At 38.9% G+C, this 21,877-nt stretch overlaps 1 protein-coding gene across 31 annotated transcripts in view; it reads left to right on the forward strand.

Moving 5' to 3' along the window:
• OXR1 (oxidation resistance 1) overlaps positions 1-21,877 on the forward strand; it is a 492,548-nt gene that overhangs the window by 371,077 nt on the left and 99,594 nt on the right. The window lies entirely within an intron of this gene.

The following is a 21,877-nucleotide window of genomic DNA, read 5'->3' on the forward strand; positions in this document are numbered from 1 at the left end:
GTCGTGTCTGACTGTTTGCGACCCCATGGGCTATAGCCCGCCAGGCTCCTCTGTCCATGGAATTCTCCAGGCGAGCAGGTTGCCATTCCCTTCCCCAGGGGATCTTCCCTACCCAGAGATTGAATCCAGGTCTCCTGCGTTGCAAGCAGATGCTTTACTGTCTGAGCACTAGGGAAGTCTGAAATACTACTAAATTTTAAGATCTGAGAACGTGAGGGAGATCAACTGATGGGCACGTGGTCATAGAATGAGTCAGTGAAATTTCAGGAATAAATCTGCTCATCTGACTACTAGTTCAGGGTTCTACACATCCAGCTACTGCCATGACCCCTAAAGGAGTGATAAATGCTGAAGATGGTACAGTTGGGGAAAGAAATCATTGTCATTGCCAGTGCCCATATTCTGTTCCCCCTGCTTAATAGAATAATAATTTTAAACTCATAAATGGGAATATTCTATTGATTAGCATGTAATATTATGCCAAGGATAACAGCAAAGAAATATGTCTAAAATTAACATTATCCTCTAAAATATAGAGAACCAACATTTATCAACACGAAAGTGTTTCTTAAGTTCTAAAACAAATATTCACTGACCATCATTATTTTGTATGAAGAAGAGGTTAAACATTATTTTTGATAAACTGCTTTCCTTTTTCTTTTTAACTTGTGTGGCAAGATCCTCCATCCCTAGGTGATATTCAACAACTATAAGGTCTCAAACAGATTTGTTACTCGGGGAGAATATAGTAATAATTTCCCTTAGTCATTGTAATCTAATACAGTCTGATATATCTACATTACAATCCCATATCTTAAGAGAGTGAAACCCCTGCTTCTGTCTATTAATTGGTAGGTAACCCTTAACATCCCACCCACTTGACCTTCTTTGTTTTCTTTTTGTTTTGGGAAGTAGTGCCTTACCTTTCTCTGTAGAGATAAAAGTCAGCTAATACCTGGCTTTGGTTCCTTACACTGCTACCTGGCAGGTATGCAGCAATAATGGAACCACCTTTACCCCTCATTTCTTCATCTGCAACATGGGGATAATATTACTCACCTTCCCCACAAGGTTCTTGCCAAGATGAATGACATATGTCTAAATGTAGGTTAATTACAGAATCCTGGAACTGAAAAGGACCTTCCCAAGGTGAGTCTACCTCACCATTTTTAACCTAAGAAATACATGGTAAGTGTTGTGCCCAAGGACTTCCCTAGTGGTCCACTGGTTTAGAATCTGCAATAAAAATGAAAGAATCTGCCTGCCAGTGCAGGGGACAGGGGTTCAACCCCTGGTCTGGGAAGATCCCACATGCCATGGGGCAACTAAGCCCACAACTACTGAGCCCCTGTTCTGCTCAAGAGAAGCCACCGCAGTGAGAAGCCCGTGCACCTCGAGGAAGAGTAGTCCCATCTTAACACAACTAGACAGAGCCTTTGCACAGCAACAAAGAGCCAGCATGGAAAAAGAAAATTAATTAAAAAGATTAAAACAAAAAAAAATGCTTTGCTCAAGACCAGTTAGCCCATGAGTCATACATCTGAGGCCTTTGCTTGAGTGTGCTTTGTTTTTATTTCCTTTTTTTCCCCCAAGCTTGATAGGCACAAGGGAACTGATATGCACAAGGAAGGAATGTAAAGAACTATGGTAGAGTGAACTCAAAGAGGAAGTAGGTGTTCTATGCCAAGTAACAAACAAACAAGCAAAGAAGAAAAGACAAAGGTACAAGGAAGAACATTTATTGGCGAGTTTATAGCATGCCAAACATACATTAAAACATGAGAAGCTTTTAATTATCCAATTTATGTTACACAGATAAAATATCTACTAAGAATACTTTTTTAACGTATGTGTGTGCCAAGTCACTTCAATTGTGTCTGGCTCTGCGACCCTATGGACCGTAGCCTGCCAGCGTCCTCTGTCCATGGGATTCTCCAGGCAGGAATACTGAAGTGGGTTGCCATTTCCTCCCCCAGGGGATCTTCCCAACCCAGGGATCAAACCCTGGTCTCTTCTGTCTCCTGTATTGGCAGGTGGATTCTTTACCACTAGCACCACCTGGGAAATATAGAATTATTCAAAAAGCATTCCTTGTTGTCCCTGTTTCTAGTACTTTTCTAGGACTGCACACCAAATCCCTTGTTTTAAGCTGTGTTGCCTCGGTGCTGGCTGGGGGTGGAGCGTGCGTGCAGAAGTTCAAGGAGATGAGGTGCGGAGAGAAGTAGCTGCTTGGATTAGGTGAGGGGTGCCCAGGAGGCCTCTCACTCACTAATGACTCTTCAGTGATTTCCAATCTTAGGCATCCAACTGGGTTTTTAAGTCCCTTTTACGAAATGGAAATATTCTCTTAAAATGATACTTATATCTCTGAAAATTACGTCCTTGACAGTAAATCTACATTTCTCCTCTAACCACTTCAGCTTTGATTGGTATGGAGAGGTGGCAGAGAGTGTAACTGAGAGCTTAAAGCCCTTAGGAAAGGGCAGACCTAGGCAGAGGTTGAATGGTAGATATCAAAGGTTACTGAGTGCCAGAAGGCAAAAGAAACTCATTAAAAAAAGAAAAAGATTGGTGAGAAATGCCAAAAACAGCCTTTGGCTGATTTGTTTTTTTTTTTACTTAGGGCATGGAAGTAACCAATTAAAATCCAAAATGTGATACTACCTTTTTTTTATGCTTAAACTTGATATTGAGTGCTGTATTTCATGGGTGCTAGGAAAAGGAACAAGTCAAATTCTAGCATCCTAGAACAAGTCTAGGATTAGCAGACACCATAACCTAAAAGAGACAGCGGAGAGATTACAGAGCGGGGACCTGAGAACCTAAATTCAAACTCCTACTCTAGAAGTGAGGAGTTGCATCTGTCTGTGAGTAAAGACTTCTGATGATACTTATCTAAACGTAGAAAGTTTTATTTTTCTCCTGTGTAAAGAAGTCCAGAAATTGGTAAAAGTTCAGGATGTCAAGCTGGTGTCGTTTTGAAATTTCCTTAGCCTTTTCCTCATGGTTCTCTGTGAGCTACTATAGCTCTTGCCATCGCATCCATCTTTCAGATAGGAGGAAGGTGACAGGGAGAAAGGGGCAACACCCATGTCAGTGAAGAAAAACTTATAGCAGACTTCCACTTCTATCTTAGTTTCTAGAACTGTGTCACAGAACTACCTAGAAAAAGAAAGTGAAAAATTAGCTTTTTTTGCTAAACGCACTGTCATCCCAAATAGAATCAAGAAGGAAGAAGGGCAGAATGGATAGTTAGTAGTCTGAAACAGAGAAGCATTGATGAGGGGAAAATGAATGAGAATTTCAGCAAATTGAAAAGCAAAATGTATTATATAAATATAAGTGATATATAAATAGAAGGGAAAGAGCTGTATGTTTAGAAGGAGACTGTAATGCATGCCTTTCTGCTTCTCTGTTCATTGGTGACAATAAAATAAGCATAAATTATTTAAAAATACATGGTGGGCATTTTAAAAATATACCAACAGGTGAAAGAAATTTAACCTTAAAACACACCAGCTGCAGACTGTTCTAACATCTTACTTTCTTACATGACCTCTGTGAACTCTTGCCATTCAGCCGGTTGCACAATCCAAATGTGGTCTCAGAGCACCTTAAAAGATGAGTCAGTTATGCCTGGTGTAGGACAAGACAGTTAAAATATTTCTACCTGGAAATCCCTGATGTGAATAGTTGGTTTAAAAAAGAGATTTTTTTCCCCCCAAACCAAAGAGTGGGAGTAGGGGACTGAATTTTAAAAGTAAACCAAATGGTATCATTTTTCTTGTGTTCAACATTACAAGAACTTCAGACTTTTCTAGTGAAAAAACATTTATCTTTTGTCAGTGGTCTGACAGTGGTCTACATTGAAAAGTATTTTTCAACAGAATCATGTGTAAAATATTTTAGTTTCAAGAGTGTTAGTATGTAATCAAAATTAGAATTAAGGTTAGAAGCCAGAGATGAGCTAACTAATATCCTGAAGCCATCCACACAATAACCTTCTCTTGTAGATCCAGATTCAGAAATAGCCAAATAGCTCATCAATGAAAGATATCAGAAACAGCAGAGCTCTATACCAATACTACTAATTAATAAAAACATCCAGACTCTTAAGAGCTCAGATAGACCTGAGATTAGTAAAGACATTTATTTCACTGAAAGATTTGAGATCACTACCCAGAAGTTTTCTTATTGTTTTTAACTTCCTGGACTGGTTTATTTTACTCAGGAGCTGTCTTAAGAACCTGGGGCAGAGTGGAGTGGGGTAGAAAGCCATTGGCCTCTTCTTTATACATGGATCAGAGTTGAGCCAATATTCAGTAAATGGACAGGACAGTTAAATGGAAATTTCTGTAAGTAACCTGTAGCATTATGCTCAAGAAAACATTAGACCAGTCCTCTCAAGGATTTTATTTTGGCCTTTTGCTGTGTGAAATGGGACCTAACCTCAAGTGTGAAGCCTGGAAAAATATACCATGAGGTCAAGAGAGCAAGGGAGAATCTTCTGGATCAAAGGTAATGGTTATCAGACATGGAAGTCATGGAAGGAGGAGAAACTGCTGATTAAATATCTCAAAGACAAATACAGGAATACCAGGCTGCCTTAGCTGCCTCCTGAGACACCTGTATGCAGATCAAGAAGCAACAATTAAAACTGGACGTGCAACAATAAACGAGTTCAAAATTGGGAAAGGAGTGTGTCAAGGCTGTATATTGTCACCCTGCTTATTTAAATTCTGTGCAGAATACATCATGTGAAATACTGGGCTGAGTGAAGCTCAAGCTAGAATAAAGATTGCTAAGAGAAATATCTATAATCTCAGATATGCAGATGACATCACCCTAATGGTAGAAAGCGAAGAGGAACTTAAGAGCCTCTTGATGAAGATGAAAGAGGAGAATGAAAAGACTGACTTAAAACTCAACATTCAAAAAACTAAGATCATGGCATCTGGTCCCATCATTTCATGGCAAATAGATGGGAAAAAAGTGGAAACAGTGACAGACTTTATTTTCTTGGGCTCCAGAATCACTGGAGATGGTGACTGCAGCCATGAAATTAAAAGACATTTGCTCCTTAGAAGAAAAGCTGTAGCAAACCTAGACAGTGTCTTAAAAATAAGAGACATCACTTTGCCAAAAAAGGTTCATCTAGTCAAACTATGGTTTTTCCAGTAGTCTTGTACAGATGTGGTAGTTAGACCATAAAGAAGGCTGAGCACCTAAAGAATTGATGCTTTCAAACTATGGTGCTGGAGAAGATTCTTGAGAGTTCCTTGGACTGCAAGGAGATCAACCAGTCAATCATAAGGGAAATCAGCCCTGAATATTCACTGGAAGGACTGATGGTGAAGCTGAAGCTCCAATACTTTGGCCACCTGATGCAAAGAACCGACTCATTGGAAAAGATCCTGATGCTGAGAAAGATTAAGGGCAGGAGGAGGAGCAGGTGACAGAGGATGAGATGGTTGGATGGTATCATCGATTCAACGGACATGAGTTTGAGCGAACTCCAAGAGATAGTGAAGGCCAGAGAAGCCTGGCATGCTGCAGTCCATGGGGTTGCAAAGAGTCGGACACATATGAGTGACCAAACAACAACAGGTTCAAGAATGAAAGGGAGAGAAGATTAACATGTGAGTGGTAAGAGATATGGGGCAGGAAGGAGAGCTGGAGATTTTGGAAATGTTTGAAGTTTTTTAGACCAGAGTCTACACATCCAGGGGCTTCCCTGGTGGCTCAGTGGTAAAGAATCTGCCTGCTATTGCAGGAGATGTGGGTTCAATCCCTAGATCAGAAAGATCCCCTGGAGAAGAAAATGGAAACCCACTCCAGTATTCTTGCCTGGAGAAATCCCATGGAAAGAGGAGCCCGGCAGGCTGCAATCCATGGGGTCGCAAAGAGTCGGACACGACTGAGAGACAAACACTTTGACTTTCACTAACACTAAATACAGTTTGGGAAAGCAGAAGTTTTCCTAGGAAATGTAAATCTTGCAAATATTATTTGTTTATTTTTGGCTGTGCTGTGTCTTCATTGCTGTGCACAGGCTTTCTCCAGTTGCGGTGAGCAGGGGCTACTATCTAGTTGCAGTACATAGACTTCTCATTTCAGTAGCTTCTCTTGTTAGGAGCATGAGCTCTAGGCATGAGTTTCAGTAGTTGTGGAAACTTCCTGGAACAGGAATTAAACCCATGTCCCCTGCATTGACAGGCAGATTCTTAAGCATTAGACCACTAGGGAGTCCTTGCAAATATTAAGAATGAAGAAAGATACAACATGATCCAATTAGGCCCACCATTCAGATTTTAATAAAAGGTTGGGGGAGAATAAAATAATGATCTTCATGCTTAATGTGGAAACAGATACTTCCTTCAGGTGTGATCACATAAGTACATACCTAGCTTTGCAGTGGCATCCATTGCAGGTGATGGGTCACATAACACATCTTCTGTGCCTTTACCTTTATATGGATGATTTGGAAAATTTCTGTGGCCTAAATTCTAAATTTTAACTTTAATAAAATTCAACCTTGTTGAATTAGACTTATTCCATCTAATTCCTTTTTATGTCTGGCTTTCATGCTAAATGCAATCAAATGTCTGAAAATGAAACAAATTGTCTAATACGATGCTCTATTATCTGATAATAGATGGATTGTCATTGTTAGCTAATGCTTATTCTGTATTGATTTGGTTTAGGTGCTGTGTGTATGTGTGTGTATATATATATATGTGTATGTATATATTACATGTGGTTTTAGGTGTTATATGTGGATGTGTATATATTATAGCTACAAAAAAAGGGGGAGCACTTTTTATATATCACCTTTTTTTCATTTAAATTTTTACTGTGTTTTGTTAAGTTAGACATAGTTATATAGTCTAACATGTGATTTCTAGTTTTTCTTGTATCACATGTAAATACTGATTCCCAAACACTACATAATTATAAAATTATGGTAATATCACTACTCCTCTGTTACCATATGGCTGTCTTGCAAATAAGTCTTCAAAAGTAATTGACTTTCAAACTATTCTCTTCAATTGTTGTGGTTTGTTGCTAGTAGTCTTTGCCAATTCTACCTTCTTATCTTACTCTCCATATCGTTAAACTAAGAGAATACATCTCTGAAACAAATACATTCATTGTCTCATAGGAAAGACATTTGAGAAAATCAAGCTCAAAAGGAAAAAGAAAAAGAGCAAAGTGTAGAACAATATTGGGCTCCTTGCCTCGTTTATTTTTGGCCCTGATCATCTGCGCCAGCACTTGCTTGCAATGAAAGAAGACTCTAAGTGACTCTGTGCTGATGGAATTTATTATAAGAGAAGGAATAATTTACAAGTCACGGCTTCAACTTACCACTGCAGACTTCTTGTCCATATTAATCATGTGTTGTGTTCATATATATAGTCACTCATAAAAAAAATTCAGAATGCACTGTGCTGTTGTGGATTGACCTAGGCTTTCTTCCCTAGCTTCTTAGATTTCCCAAAGTATCGAGTTTAATTTGGGGATTCTCTTCAAACTTTCCAAGCTAAAAGAGAGATAAGGAAATATCAGAGTGTCCCATCAACTCAACTTCAGTAATCTTGAAGATTTGCTCTCTGACTAAACCCTAGTCATAGTATCAAAACAGTTATTACTGATAATGTACAAAAAGTTCTATACTTTATATAAGATTTATATGCATGAACAACAAGTTTCCTTAGTTTTACGGTATCCACTTAAGATGGGTGATTTGGGACAATTCATATTGTACAATTTTATTACCTAAATTTTTATTAATGAACTGCCAAGAACTGACACTTTTCGAAAGACTTACTCGATGAGTTGATCTAAGATTTTTTAAAGTCTTATTTCTAGTCATGATACGCTGAAAAAGCATGGAAAGGAAAACCTCCAAAAACAAATAATATTCTCACCCTTAGGATCCTGCCCAGTTCTATAGTCTGTACTGTACGAAAGGAGAGAAAAGCTATAGCTTATTTCTAGGGGAGCCTAAAATGAACAAATAACTGAGGAGTTAGTTTTAGAACTTAGAGGAAAGTCCCAGAAACTAAAATATTTTAACTTGGAATAAAAAGATTACATAATTAATAACAACAATAATAGCTTACATTTCTTGAACAAATGCCACATGTCATTCTTTGGTTACTCTGTAAGAGGAGAGCATTATTATACTCATTTTACAGATAAGAAAACTGAGTCTTGGGAAAAATTAACTTTTCCAAAGTTCTATAAATAGTAAGTGATAGAGGTGAAGTTGAATCATAGAAATCTGACTCTAGAACCAGCTGTTTAACACAGCAGTTGCCATAAAGCATGTGATACTCATACAGATTGAATAGTAGTTTGAATCAAATAATACTCCTTAAGATATTCATATGGAAAGAGGTGAGATTGAATCTATTCAGGGTTTAGAGCAAACATTATTCACAGAAACTAATGGTATTAGAAGAGGAAAAAGTTAAATAATATCAAAAGGAGACAAACATGGAAATTCAGACCATGGGCTATAGCCCAGCATCAGTGACCTGTTTCTGCAACAAGCCATTGGCATGCACAAAACAAACAAACACCAGCAGAGCCTTTGCTTGTATCTTACTGCTTCAAATATGGTCCATTTTGAGTCCAGCAACATTGACACCACCTGGAAGATAGATGATAGCTCAGATTCTGCCCCATGTCTTACTGAATCTTAAGATCCCTAAGTGATTCATTTGCACGTTAGAGTTTGCAAAGCACTGGTCTAGAGGACTAGAGACTGAAATAATTGTAATAGGTAGATCTTGTTTGGATTGCAATTCCACAAGCCAAGTGCAAAAAGACTTTTTCACCTATTAGAGAAATTGGGCATGGACTAGTTCTTGGCTTCTGAATGCTAATCTCATTAGGTGTGATAAGGAAACCTATCAAAGGTTCCAACAAAGGTCCATATAGTCAAAGCTATGGTTTTTCCAGTAGTCATGTATGGATGTGAGAATTGGCCCGTAAAGGAAGCTGAGCACTGAAGAATTGGTGCTTTTGAACTGTGGTGCTGGAGAAGACTCTTGAGAGTCCCTGGACTGCAAAGAGATCAAACCAGTCAATCCTAAAGGAAATCAACCCTGAATATCATTGGAAGGACTGATGCTGAAGCTGAAACTCCAATACTTTGGCCACCTGATGTGAAGAGCCAACTCATTAGAGAAGACTCTGATGCCGGGAAAGATTGAAGGCAGGAGGAGAAGGGGACAACAGAGGACGAGATAGTTGGATGGCATCACCGACTTAATGGACATGAATTTGAGCACACTCTGGGAGATGGTGATGGGCAGAGAAGTCTGGAGTGCTGCAGTCCATGAGGTCTCAAAGAGTCCTATATGACTGAGAGACTGAACAACAACAGAAAGGCACCTAATGGTTAATGATGAATGTCCAAATCACTTATTTTATTGCTTTTTTAATATTTTATTTATTTATTTATGTGGTGGCACCAGATCTTAGGTGCAGCATCTGGAATCTTTGATCTTTGTTGTGGCATGTGGGATCTAGTTCCCCAGCCAGGAATTGAACCCAGGCCACCCTTTTGGGTGCTCAGAGTTTTAGCCACTGGACCACAAGGGAAGTTCCCAAGTCTTTTAAAATGTAGACATATATACCAAGATACATAGGGATGAAACAATATGGATGGAATTTACTTTAAAATGTTTTGGCAAAGACAGTAGCAATAAGTGATACTAATGTGGTAAAATCTTGGAAATGTTTGAAACTGTCCTATTAGTTATTATGTTTTTGTATCAACTTTTCAATGTGTTAGAATGTTTCATACATTTTTAAAAAATATCAAAATAAATGAACTTATTGCCTAGAAATTGTAGGAATAACTAAAAGAAATTTCTTATAGTAAAAAGGGTTAATCATTTAACGGGATGCCATTTTCTCCAAAGGATTTAAAGGATTTAAATATGTGCTATTATTAGCACTTATTTTTTGGTCTGTGGGCAATTTTAGATATAGTCCTGGTAAAAACCAGAAGACTTAAAAAAATCTGCCAAGCTCCCTTTCTCAAAATTGATTCTGTGGTAGATGTTATGCTTTGTGAATACTTTGGACTGTTGGTCTTAGATTTAATGCCTTTGTTGTGTTTAAAAACAAGAAGAAGCAGTTGGTGATGCCTCTGATCTCTCTCCGTGTTTCCTTGCTCGTGGCATTCTTCAGTTTAATGGTTGACTGATGGAATGTTGAGCTACATAGTCATCCAAATCAGGCATTTAATAGAGAGTCCTGTACTGATCTCATTCTGTTGAGAGTCTATGCTTCTAAGTGCAGATTAAGGTCCTTTGATGTTATGTGATCAATAGGAAACCCTTTAAGCTGGTATGTATTTGTCATATAGAAAGGCATTCCTTTCAACATCATATAAACCCTTCATGTATTTAACCACTGAAAAGCATATCATTTTTTTGTTTCTGGAAAAGGGAGTAAAAGAGAATTCCATGAGCTATTAAAAAGAAAAGCCAAGTACTTTTGCAGCTTATTAAAAGGCAGTATTTGTGGCAATATGTTTTATATTTTCTGGCTCCTTCCTGTAGACACCGAAAAGTGGTTCTCAAAGACTAACTAATGAACTCTGCCAGCATCCCCAGATGCAGACGTTATACTGTTTACAGATGAACAACCGACCCCTGACTGGTTCAGTGGATGCCTTATGTTTATAAAGTGAGTCAGAGGATGAGTGAGCAAGGTGCTTCCAGAAACCTTCCCATTTGAACCACAAGTAGTTTTCCCGGCGTGGCACTGTATTTGGTCTATTGGCTTGGATTTGATGGAATAACTTAGAAGATCTAAGGTTTTCCTTTGATGGGTATGTATTTGGAGGAATAAATGAATAATGGGACAGTGAAGGGAATCTGGGTGCTGACTCTGAATCAGAGAATGACTGACACTCAGTTGCTGCTCCTTACACTTCTGTAATTTAGGTTGTGCCCCGAGAGTCTCCCTATTTATAAAAAGCTGCTTTGTTAGATGTCTGTGGTTTTTTATTTTGACTTAAGATCTTTTTTTCTCCCTTTTCCTATTCTTCCTGGTAGATGGCCAGTCACCTAGCCTTTCTTTCTCTGTTCTTTCCATGAAAACAGCCTCTCATGAAATTTTCTGTATTGCTCATTAGCCCTTAAAAAACCTGTTAGTTAAACTGTGAGCTTTTCTCTTTTTTTATTGAAGTATCACTGACTTACAGTGTTGTGTTAGTTCTGGTGTGGAGCAAAGTGATTCAGATATATTTCTATCTGTATATTAATATCTATATAGAGATATATTCTTTTTCATAATTGTTTATTACAAGATATTGAATATAGTTCCCTGTGATAGGGAACAGTAGGACCTTGTTGTCTATTTTAAATAGAAGAGTTTTTATCTGCCAATCCCAAGCTCATAATTTACCCCCTCCCTTTCCTTTGGCAAGCATAAGTTTGTTTTCTATGTCTGTGAGTCTGTTTTTGTTTTGTAAATAAACCCATTTGTGTCATATTCTAGATTCCACACATAAGTGATAACATGGTATTTGTCTTTCTCTTTCAGACTTACTTCACTTAGTATCATAATCTCTAGGTCTATCAATTTTGCTGCAAATATACACAATATATGTGTATATATACCACATCTTCTTTATCCATTCATCAGTGGATGTATATTTATGTTTCTTATATATCTTGGCTATTATAAATAGTGCTGCTATGAACATTGGGGTGCATGTAGTTTTGCAATTAAGAGTTTTCACCTTTTATGGATATATGCCCAGGAGTGGGATTGCTGGATCATATGACAACTCTATTTTTAGTTTTTTGAGGAACCTCCACACTATTTTCCATAGTGGCTGCACCAATTTACATTTCCAGCAACAGTGTAGGAGGGTTCCGTATTCTCACACCCTCACCAGCATTTATTATTTGAGACCTTTTTGATGATGGCCATTCTGACGAGTGTGAGGTTATATCTCATTATAGTTTTGATTTGCATTTCTCTAATAATTGAGATTTGTCTGCAAACCTCTTCCACTCCTTAGCTTGTTTGTTTTGCCACAGCATAGCACAATATTATCATCTTTTCCTGGAGAATTATAACTAGAACAACTTGTTTTTCCTAAGAGTTTTTCCTACTGTTAAAATTATTATCATAAAATATAACAATATTTCAAAAGCTCTAAAATACCTTTATTACTGGAGATGAGTTTTATAGGAAGCATGATGCAAAGTTTCATAGCCCCCAAATTAATAAATATACAATTAATAACTATTGTATATCCTTTTGCTATTTTAAAAGAATATCATCATATTTTTAAAAAAACAAATAAGATGGTCAGAGAGTACTGTGCTGCTGTGCTTAGTCCCTCAGCTGTGTGTCCGACTCTGCAACCCCGTAGTTCACCAGGCTTTTCTGTCTATGGGGATTCTTCTAGGCAAGAATACTGGAGTGGGTTGCCATGCTCTCCTCCAGGCAGAGAGTACTATTTAACGATAATTTCCCCCTCAAAAAGGTAATATCAAGACCGATATAAAAATGAATGTGTTAAATACTTTATTTAACTCATTAATTAAGGAAGAAATAAGATGTTACAACCAACTTAAAGGAGGATGCAAATAGACATAGAAATGGCTTATTGGAATGCATGTGCAGATGGGGACACACTCTTCCACTGTTGCTGAAGAAAGTCAATTCAAAGTCTCTTGGACAGAACTTGCCCAAACAAGAATGTCTTTGTTTATAGACAAGAATAATTTTGCATAGCTATCAGCTTTTACACTTTACAGAGTTGTAAATCTGCTTCCATAGAATCAAAATCAGATAATCCAGAAGATGTACTCTAGACACTGCATAGCTTTCCACTGAAGCACAGAATTATTTTCCCCTTAACATACTGTATCCCTAAGTGCTTTATGACTATTAATGACCCTCGACTATAATCACAAAAAGGTCCACATTCCTTAGATATTCACAGTTTAGCTTCACCCTCTTTCCATTTTCTGTTCTCTGGCCCAGTACCCTTAAACCCTACTTTATTCAGCCACAGTTAACTACATTCTACTATTTTTTACCAATCCTTCAAGTCCCCATTGTCACTTCCTCCAAAAAGCGATATTGTACATTATCTACTTTAACTGGGAATTACCGTACTTCCCCTTGACACTCATTACATTCTTGTGTACTGACCATCTGCTATGATCTACGGTAGTTCTGCAACTTAAGAGTACATCAGGATCCCCTGGAGAGCTAGTTAAAACACAGATTGCTGGGTTCCACCAATGTTCTGATGGAGCTGAGGTTAAACCTGAGAATTTTTATTTCTTACAAGATCCTAGATGCTGCTGCTGCTGGTCTGAAGATAAAATTTTGATAACCACTTGCCCAGAAGACTGTAATAAGATAAGATTAGTGAGATAACAGACACAACCTTTTAGGAATTCATGTGTGTGCTAAGTGCCTTCAGTCATGTCTGACTCTTTGCAACCCCATGGACTGTAGCCCACCAGGCTCCTCTATCCATGAGATTGTCCAGACAAGAATACTAGAGTGGGTTGCTATTTCTTCCTCCAAGGGATCTTCCCAACTCAGGGATTGAACTCACATCTCTTACATCTACACCATTGGCAGGCAGGTTCTTTACCACTAGCGTCACCTGGGAAGCCCTTTAGGAATTCATAATCTAATGGAAATGTCAAAAGTTGGCTCCCTGAAATATCCCTAAAACTACCTTTTTGTAAGACAATGCTGAGTTTATTGTGGTAGAGAGACTCAAGAGAGCCTTTGAAGTGCCTTGTGTTGGGGTTGGGGAGAAGACTAGGGGAGTAATAGTTGAGATTTTTGAGATTTTCAAGTTTAAAGCAGGTCTTTCAATGTAACAACTTGGTTAGGACTGGGTGAGGATCTTAGCATGATAGTTTAGAATTGATAGAATAAAATGAAGATTTGGGGGCAAGGGGTTTAAAGAGTTCCGGTGTAAAAATTGTCAGTTGATGCCTTCTATTGAAGAGTTGATGTACACATTTAGGATATTTCTGAAATGAACCAGAATATAGTGGAGTAGTAAAGTCAAATTAACATAGAGAGTCAACTAATAGTTTCAGAGACAGACACATAAAGTATGTCTAGAAACAACAAACACATAATATCTTATAAACATTCAATATTAAAATGTGAGCAGCAGAAAGAATTCATATTTATTAAGAATCAATTATACTTCATTGTATATATGTGTATGTTATATTTCAACTAACTGTATATGTATATTAGATTATTGTGATAATTATGATTATCTCTAGCTAATGCAGATAATCCTTGTCAAGACCTTAGGATAAGAGAACCTTTGGATAGAACTCTTTTTATATTATCCAAAATTCATGGTCTCTTCTTTTTTGGAGAAGTAAAGTGAGTGTGATGATTTTAAAACATAGTAATCCTCTATTTAGAAATAATAAAATAAGTATATATATATATTTTAAAAGTCTGAATAGCAAGTGATTTTTACTTTGGGAAGTAACTCAAACTCTAACCTTTGGTGGCATAAAGTTGACATCTGTTACCTTGCAAATCAATTTTTAGAAACACCCTAAAGTGAGTATATTAAAGTTACACCTGAAAAAGACAAATCTTTTGAAATTCAAATTCTGGCACATGATTCAATGTTTAAGAAATAGTTAAAACTTTGTACCAAATACAAACTATGTTTGATCACAGTGCTTGAAAGAATACCCAGCATGCTTTTTACAGATTCCAAAATCAAATTAGAAAATATGCATACTATAAAATAAATTGACTTAGATTTTTTCATAACAAGCTCATAAATGCATATTCTATCAAATCACTGAGGAAAATTCATTTCAGTGTTCTTTTGCTGAAGTTTTGAAAAAACATCTGCAGATAGCACACCTTTGTTGTTCAGTCACTCAGTCATGTCCGACTCTTTGTGACCCCATGGACTGCAGCACGGCAGACTTCCCTGTCCTTAATCATCTCCCAGAGCTTGCTGAAACTTGTGTGCATTGAGTTGGTGATGCCATCCAACCATTTTGTCCTCTGTTTTCCCCTTCTCCTCCTGCCTTCAATCTTTCCCGGGATCAGGGTCTTGTCTTTAGAAGTTATCAAATATTGCCATTCGTGCTAGTGGTGTTCACAACGTACAAATTTGCTTTCTAGAGAAGCATCATTCTATTAGCAATAAACTATTTTGCATGCATCTATCTTCTCCCTTTGCCATCTGGGTTTTTTATCACATCTTTCTTTCAGTCTCAGATTTCTCTATGCTAATTGCAACTAAGTCAAATTGGTGCAAAGAGGACTTCAGCAAATAGGCATCTTAGTTGGGACCACATAGATTTTGAAACAGTAAGTAAAAATGTGGGGCTGAAAAAGAAAGCACAGAAAGATATAGCAGCAAGTGGCCATAGCCTGATCCTGGAGAGGTATCAGGACCTATAGAAACATGCTATCCCTAGGCACTACATACTAAAATACAAATGTAAAAGAATCTTAGATAATATTTTAGCTAGGCAGAGGATGAAATAAGGCTGTCTGAGAACAAACTATAAAAGTTGCCAGAGGCATAATGCAATTATCTTTCCCACCATCTACTAGATCTGGGTTTCTCCACCTGGGCACTGTTGGCATTTAAAGCTGGATGACTCTTTGTTGTGGGAGCAGTCCTGAACATTGTAAGATCTTAAGCAGTATTCTTGGCCTCAACCTACTTATATGCCAGGAACACACCCTCCATTTGACAACCAAAAATATCTCCGAACATAGATAAATGTTCCCTGGGGGTGGGGTCACCAGATTTAGAGAACACCCAGGTAAATTAGAATTTCTGATGAACAGCAAATGACTTTTGGGTATGAGTATGTCCCATGCAAAATTTGGTATAAAATTTTATTAAAAAATTATGTGTACTTTATCTGAAATTCAAATTTAACTGGCAGTCCTGTATTTTAGGGCTTCCCTGGTGGCTCAGTGGTAAAGAATCCACCTGCCAATGCAGGAGACATGAGTTTGATCCCTGGGTCGGGAAGATCCTCTGGAGAAGAGAATGGCAACTCACTCCAGTATTCTTGCCTGGGAAATCCCATGGACAGAGGAGACTGGTGGGCTACAGTCCATGGGGTCTCAGAAGAGTCAGTCACAACTTAGTGACTAAACAATAACCTGTATTTTATCTAGTAACACTACTGGGAGGCAAAATTGCCCATGAAAGAGCAAACTTTCTTTTACCTCCCTGAGGTTACCAGTTTACAAAATGAGGCTAATTACCTTTCCTCTCAGGGTGGACTTGAAATCAAAGGAAATAATGTAAGAAAAATCCTTAGTATGATGCCTGGCATAGTAAGCAACTGATAAATGTTCATTATTATTACTTCAGGATCCCTCACAAGATGATGTCATCCTCATTACTGTTTTCTCGACTTAATTTTCACTAACAGAAAAGAAAACCATATTACAGAAACAACAGGAGCCCAGTGGCGATTCTTAATCTTGGCTACACACTGCAGTCACCTAGGCAGTGTCCCTCCTAAGGTCTGTATCCCACCTCTAAGAGATTTGGATTTCACTGATCTGGAGTGTGACCTGAGCACTGGGATTTCAAAAGATCCACAGGAGTCCTAAAATGTGTAGCCAAGGCTGAGAACTGCAATTTGAGAGAACAGAGTTGGATAGCTGGTACTCCTTAATAATGGAGAGAGGGAGTAAGCTAGACCTAATTACATCTGTTTCTTGAGTTATAGAAAAGTAAGTTGGGATCAAATTTAGAGAAAAGATGGACATGATTTCACTCATCCATTCATTTAACAGATATAATACCTGAGTGCCTACTATGTGCTGGGCCTTGTTCTAAGCAGTGGAATCCCTGTCCTTGTTGAATGCCACTAGGGAGACTGCAAGTTTCTCAGCCATGTCTCTTTGCAACCCCCTGGACTCATCAGGAACCCATCAGGCTCCTCCATCATGGAATTCTTCAAGCAAGAATACTGGAGTGGGTTGCCATTTTCTTCTCCAGGGGATCTCCCCAACCCAGGATCAAGCCCCAGTCTCGTACACTGGCAGATGGATTCTTTACCATCTGAGCCACCAGGGAAGCCCAACAATAGCAACAGCAAATAGATAAATTTTTTTTGGCCACAACATATGGTGTGTGGAACTTCCCTGACCAGACAGATAATAAATAAGACATTTTAATCAAATGTTGAAGATTAGAACTAAAGAGAGGAAAGATGGTAGCATTCCAAAAAATCAAAGTCATAACTAATCTTATTGAGAAAGCAAAATGGGGAGAACTCAGTGACTTACCATGTTCTCTCAACTTAGATCCTGAAAGAGATGAGTAGGAAGGGTATGTTAACCAAGAAAAAAGGGTGGCACAAAACTGTGAAGAGTGTCAGAAAGGTTAAAACCCAGAGTGAGTTTTCAGAAACACTAAAGGAACCAGCCAACTAGCATCATTCTATGAAAAGGGAAGTCCTAAAATAAAGGAGAATAAGAAGGAAGTGTGAGGCTCTCTTCTTGAGGAACATGTACATTGCTGAACTGACTATTTACAGACAGAACTGCGCCTATTTTGCTTTGCTTTTCTCAATTAAAAATGAATGTGCAAGACTTCCTTGGCAGTCCAGTGGTTAAGACTGTGCTCCCAATGCAGGCGGCATGGGTTTGATCCCTGGTTGGGGAACTGGGATCCCACATACCACACAGTGCAGCCCTCCCTTCCCCGCAACACCGCCCCCCCACGCCCAACCCCCGGCAAAAAAAAAAAAAGAGAGAACGAATGAGCTACACATCAATTTAATTCTTAGTCTAGACAGGGAAACCTAAAAGGGTAGAGGAAAGTTTTCTTCCTTCCCAACAGAGCAGGCCTGTATCAGGCCTGTGTCAAATGTCCTGAACTTACACTGTTTTCATTAGACACTAGGTCACCTTTGCTATCCCAATGTGATAGCTGAGGAAACTGTCTCGGCAGTGTTTACTGAGTTCTTTAAGAATAGCAATCAGGAATTGCTAGAAGCAGAAGTTCGTCAGTCTGGTTTAGCACTTACTTGGTGCCTAGTGAGGACACCGCATCTGTTGAATGACTGAATCAGTTCACAAACCTCTGGGCATTATTTTTTTTTTTAATGAATGAACTACTAGAAAATACAAAACAAAAACTGTGACATGGAAATTTAGGCAAAGGTAGGTGAGGATATAGTGAAAGACCCCTTACATCCACTTTGCATGACGTGTAACTTCTTTGTCCAGAAAACTGGGTTATGAGGATATTTTGATGTAGTCATAGAGCCTTTGGTAGTAATATGATGAGAATGATAGAGAACTTATGAAAATTACCCTCCCTTTTATAACAAACAAACTTCAAAACATAGATAGTGGCTTAAATACAAGTTTATTTCTTATTCAAGTCTGAAACTGATGTTCCTCAGTGGTGGGTGGCTCCCCTCTAAGAGAAGATTCAGGGACCTAGCTTCCTTCCATCTCTTGGCTTCTATCTCATGGTCATCCTTAACAAATGGCTTCTCGGGACTTTGTGTTCATCTGCTTCCAGGCTGTGAAAGGAAAGGACCACGGAGGGTCATCAGTGGGGTGCCCTTGTGGGCCAGGCATCAAAGAAGCACACATCACTTTTGCAATCCTTCCATTGGCTAGAACTCAGTCACTTGGGCACCGAGATCAAAAAGAAAACTCGGAAGAATCATCAGATTTGTTGACAGATAACAGTCTCTATGTGGGTAGTAGGACATCTGCCAGAAAACTATAATTAGATGAAGAATTCAGATTTCAAAAGATGGGGCTAAAGTGGAGTTGAAGGATACAGAAACAACAAAGTTCATTTAAAGCCCATTGGGAAGGGAAAAACAGTGATCACTTGGAGTCTGTACCTCATCTTCTAATTAGAAAAGCATTTAACAGTTGCATGACATACCTGACAAATGAAAACTGGATGATGGCCTCAGGTAGTGTATTCATACTTCTTCAGATAAGTGTGTCCAGTGAGTGGTAATGACTGTCAACCATGAAGACACTCTCTTGTGTTTGTGCCCTATATCCTCACCTACCTTTGCCTGCCCAAGTCCCAAATATTTTTGTGAACAACTTAAATAGAGATAAATTTGTAGTTGGCTCAGGGAAAGAGATAAGGGAATGATACTTAAGTGAAATAATCAAGAGTAGTTTCAAAATGATCTCAGCAACCTAGAACACAGGTGAGCATAAGCATGGGGGAATACATCTGGGGGCTTTTGCATCATCAGGTCTTGGTCACAACTAGTCATCTCTGCTGTTGTAACATAAAAGCAGCTGTGGACAATACATACATGAACTGGTGTCATTGTGTTGCAATAAAACTGCACTGATAAAAATAGGTATCAGGCTCAACTTGATCCACAAGCCATACTTTGCTGAACCCTAATCTAGAAGTATATAGACTGAACTCTGAAGACAATAAATCTTAATTTGTTTACTTAAGGCCAAGGGACAGTGGGTCTAACAGTATGGGTCTGAACAGTATGATAGTCTTTCTAGTCAAAATAGAGCTACAGGTATTATTTGTTCTTATTTCATAGATAAGAAATCTGCATCTCAAAAGTAAATAGTTTGATCTAGTTTTCACATCGGAGAAGGCAATGGCACCCCACTCCAGTACTCTTGCCTGGAAAGTCCCATGGACAGAGGAGCCTGGTAGGCTGCAGTCCATGGGGTCGCTAAGAGTCAGACACGACTGAGCGACTTCACTTTCCCTTTTCCCTTTCATGCATTGGAGAAGGAAATGGCAACCCACTCCAGTGTTCTTACCTGGAGAATCCCAGGGACGGGGGAGCCTGGTGGGCTGCCGTCTATGGGGTCACATACAGTCGGACACGACTGAAGTGACTTAGCAGCAGCAGCAGCAGTTTTCACATTGGAAAACAGTTTATGGGAAAGTTTGGGTGAATTGAGAGTCATAATTAATTGCTCAGGTCAGAGAAGGAGAACTTCATGTGGCAGCACTCCCTGGAGGAAAGCCCCGGGTTCTTCTGGCTCTAGTCTTACCAAGTGTGTGACCTTGAGAGACTCGCTTGACTTTTCTGGGCCTTAGCTAACAAATCAATGAAGATAAGAGACGAAACTAGATTAACACCAAGGTCTCTCTGACAAGGTTGCTATTACTAAATTCAGGGCAGGGAGACTTACTCTTTATAGCTCTAAAAGCAATTCTTTTCAAACTTTTTTTAATAGAGTTTTACCTAAAACCAATATATAAACATAAAAATGGCATGTTATGATCATACATGGGCTTCCCTAGTGGTTCAGACAGGAAAGAATCTGCCTGCAGTGTGGGAGACCTGGGTTCGATCCCTGAGTTGGGAAGATCCCCTGGAGAAGGAAATGGCAACCCACTCCATTATTCTAGCCTGGAAAATCCCCATGGACAGAGGAGCCTGAGGGCTGCAGTCCATGAGGTCGCCAAGAGTCAGACACAACTGAGCGACTAAGCACACACACACATGATCATACATATGGTTTGCTGCTGCTTCTAAGTCACTTCAGTCATGTCCGACTTTGTGCGACCCCATAGACGGCAGCCCACCAGGCTCCCCTGTCCCTGGGATTCTACAGGCAAGAATACTGGAGTGGGTTGCCATTGCCTTCTCTGACATATGGTTTACAAGTTCAAATTTATAATATCTTCTGACCATAAAAACATTTATTGAGAGAATTAGGCTGATATGGATGAAACTAAAGTTTTAAATTGGGAGTGATAGATGATTGATGGGTTCTTTTTAGCACCACTACCTCACCATTTGGGTTTCCCAGGTGGCGCTAGTGGTAAAGAACCAGCTTGTCAGTGCAGGAGGCACAAGATACGTGGGTTCGATGCCTAGGTTGGGAACAGCCCCTGGAGGAGGGCATGGCAATCCACTCCAGTATTCTTGCCTAGATAATCCCATGGACAGAGGAGCCTGGCGGGCTGCAGTCCATGGAATAGCACAGAGTCAGACGTGACTTGGCACACACATACCTCACTGTTCTACTCATTGTGGTTGGTTTATTTGCTTGCTTTTGGTTGAAAAATGTCAAGAAAGTTCTTATTCATATACATTATTTAAATGGTAAATTAATACATAATTTTGGAACCTGAGAATACTTGTCAGAATATAAAAATGGCAAGAAAGGCCTGAAAAACAGATACATGAACTTGACAATGTAAATCAGGTCGTCTTTTGTATATTAACTTGGAAGGTATGATAAAAATCAGTGTAAATTAAGCATTTACAAACCCTTGTATCAGTCAAGTTGGCTAAGCTTATGCTATGGTGCCAAATGAACCCCTAAACTTCAGTGGCTTACTGTAACAGTATTTATTTCTTGATTTATTTCTCACTCATCTTACATGTCCAATTCAGATTGAAGTTGGGGGGAGGGACTCTGATCTGAAAATTTTTTTGATCCAGGTTTTTGGAGATGGTGCCACCATCTCACCACGTGCCATCTGAAGCAGGTAGTATCCTTGGTTGCTGAGGCAGGGGCAGAGGCATGTGGAGTGTAGAAAATTGAGTCCTTTAAACAGAGGCTGTTTCTTTACACATCTGAGTATAAAACATGTCACTTCTGCTCAGTGGCTCAGTGTTGTCAAAACTAGTCCTGTGGTCCTATTTCAGAAGTAAATGTATGATTTGCATGAACTAAATACGCAAAACACTTGAACTATAATATAAGGAGCAGATCTCAAACACGGCTCATAATCAAAAAATGAGGTTCCTGAGACCCACCCTACAATCCTGGAATCAGGTTCTCTGGGGTATAGTTGGGAAATCTGAATTTTTAAAAATGTTCCACAGCTGATTCTCATTATCAGCAGGATTCTACTGCT

The sequence above is a fragment of the Giraffa tippelskirchi genome, chromosome 6 (genome assembly GCF_054371585.1).
Source record: "Giraffa tippelskirchi isolate mGirTip1 chromosome 6, T2T-mGirTip1v1.2.pri, whole genome shotgun sequence".
Taxonomy (NCBI): Eukaryota; Metazoa; Chordata; class Mammalia; order Artiodactyla; family Giraffidae; genus Giraffa; species Giraffa tippelskirchi.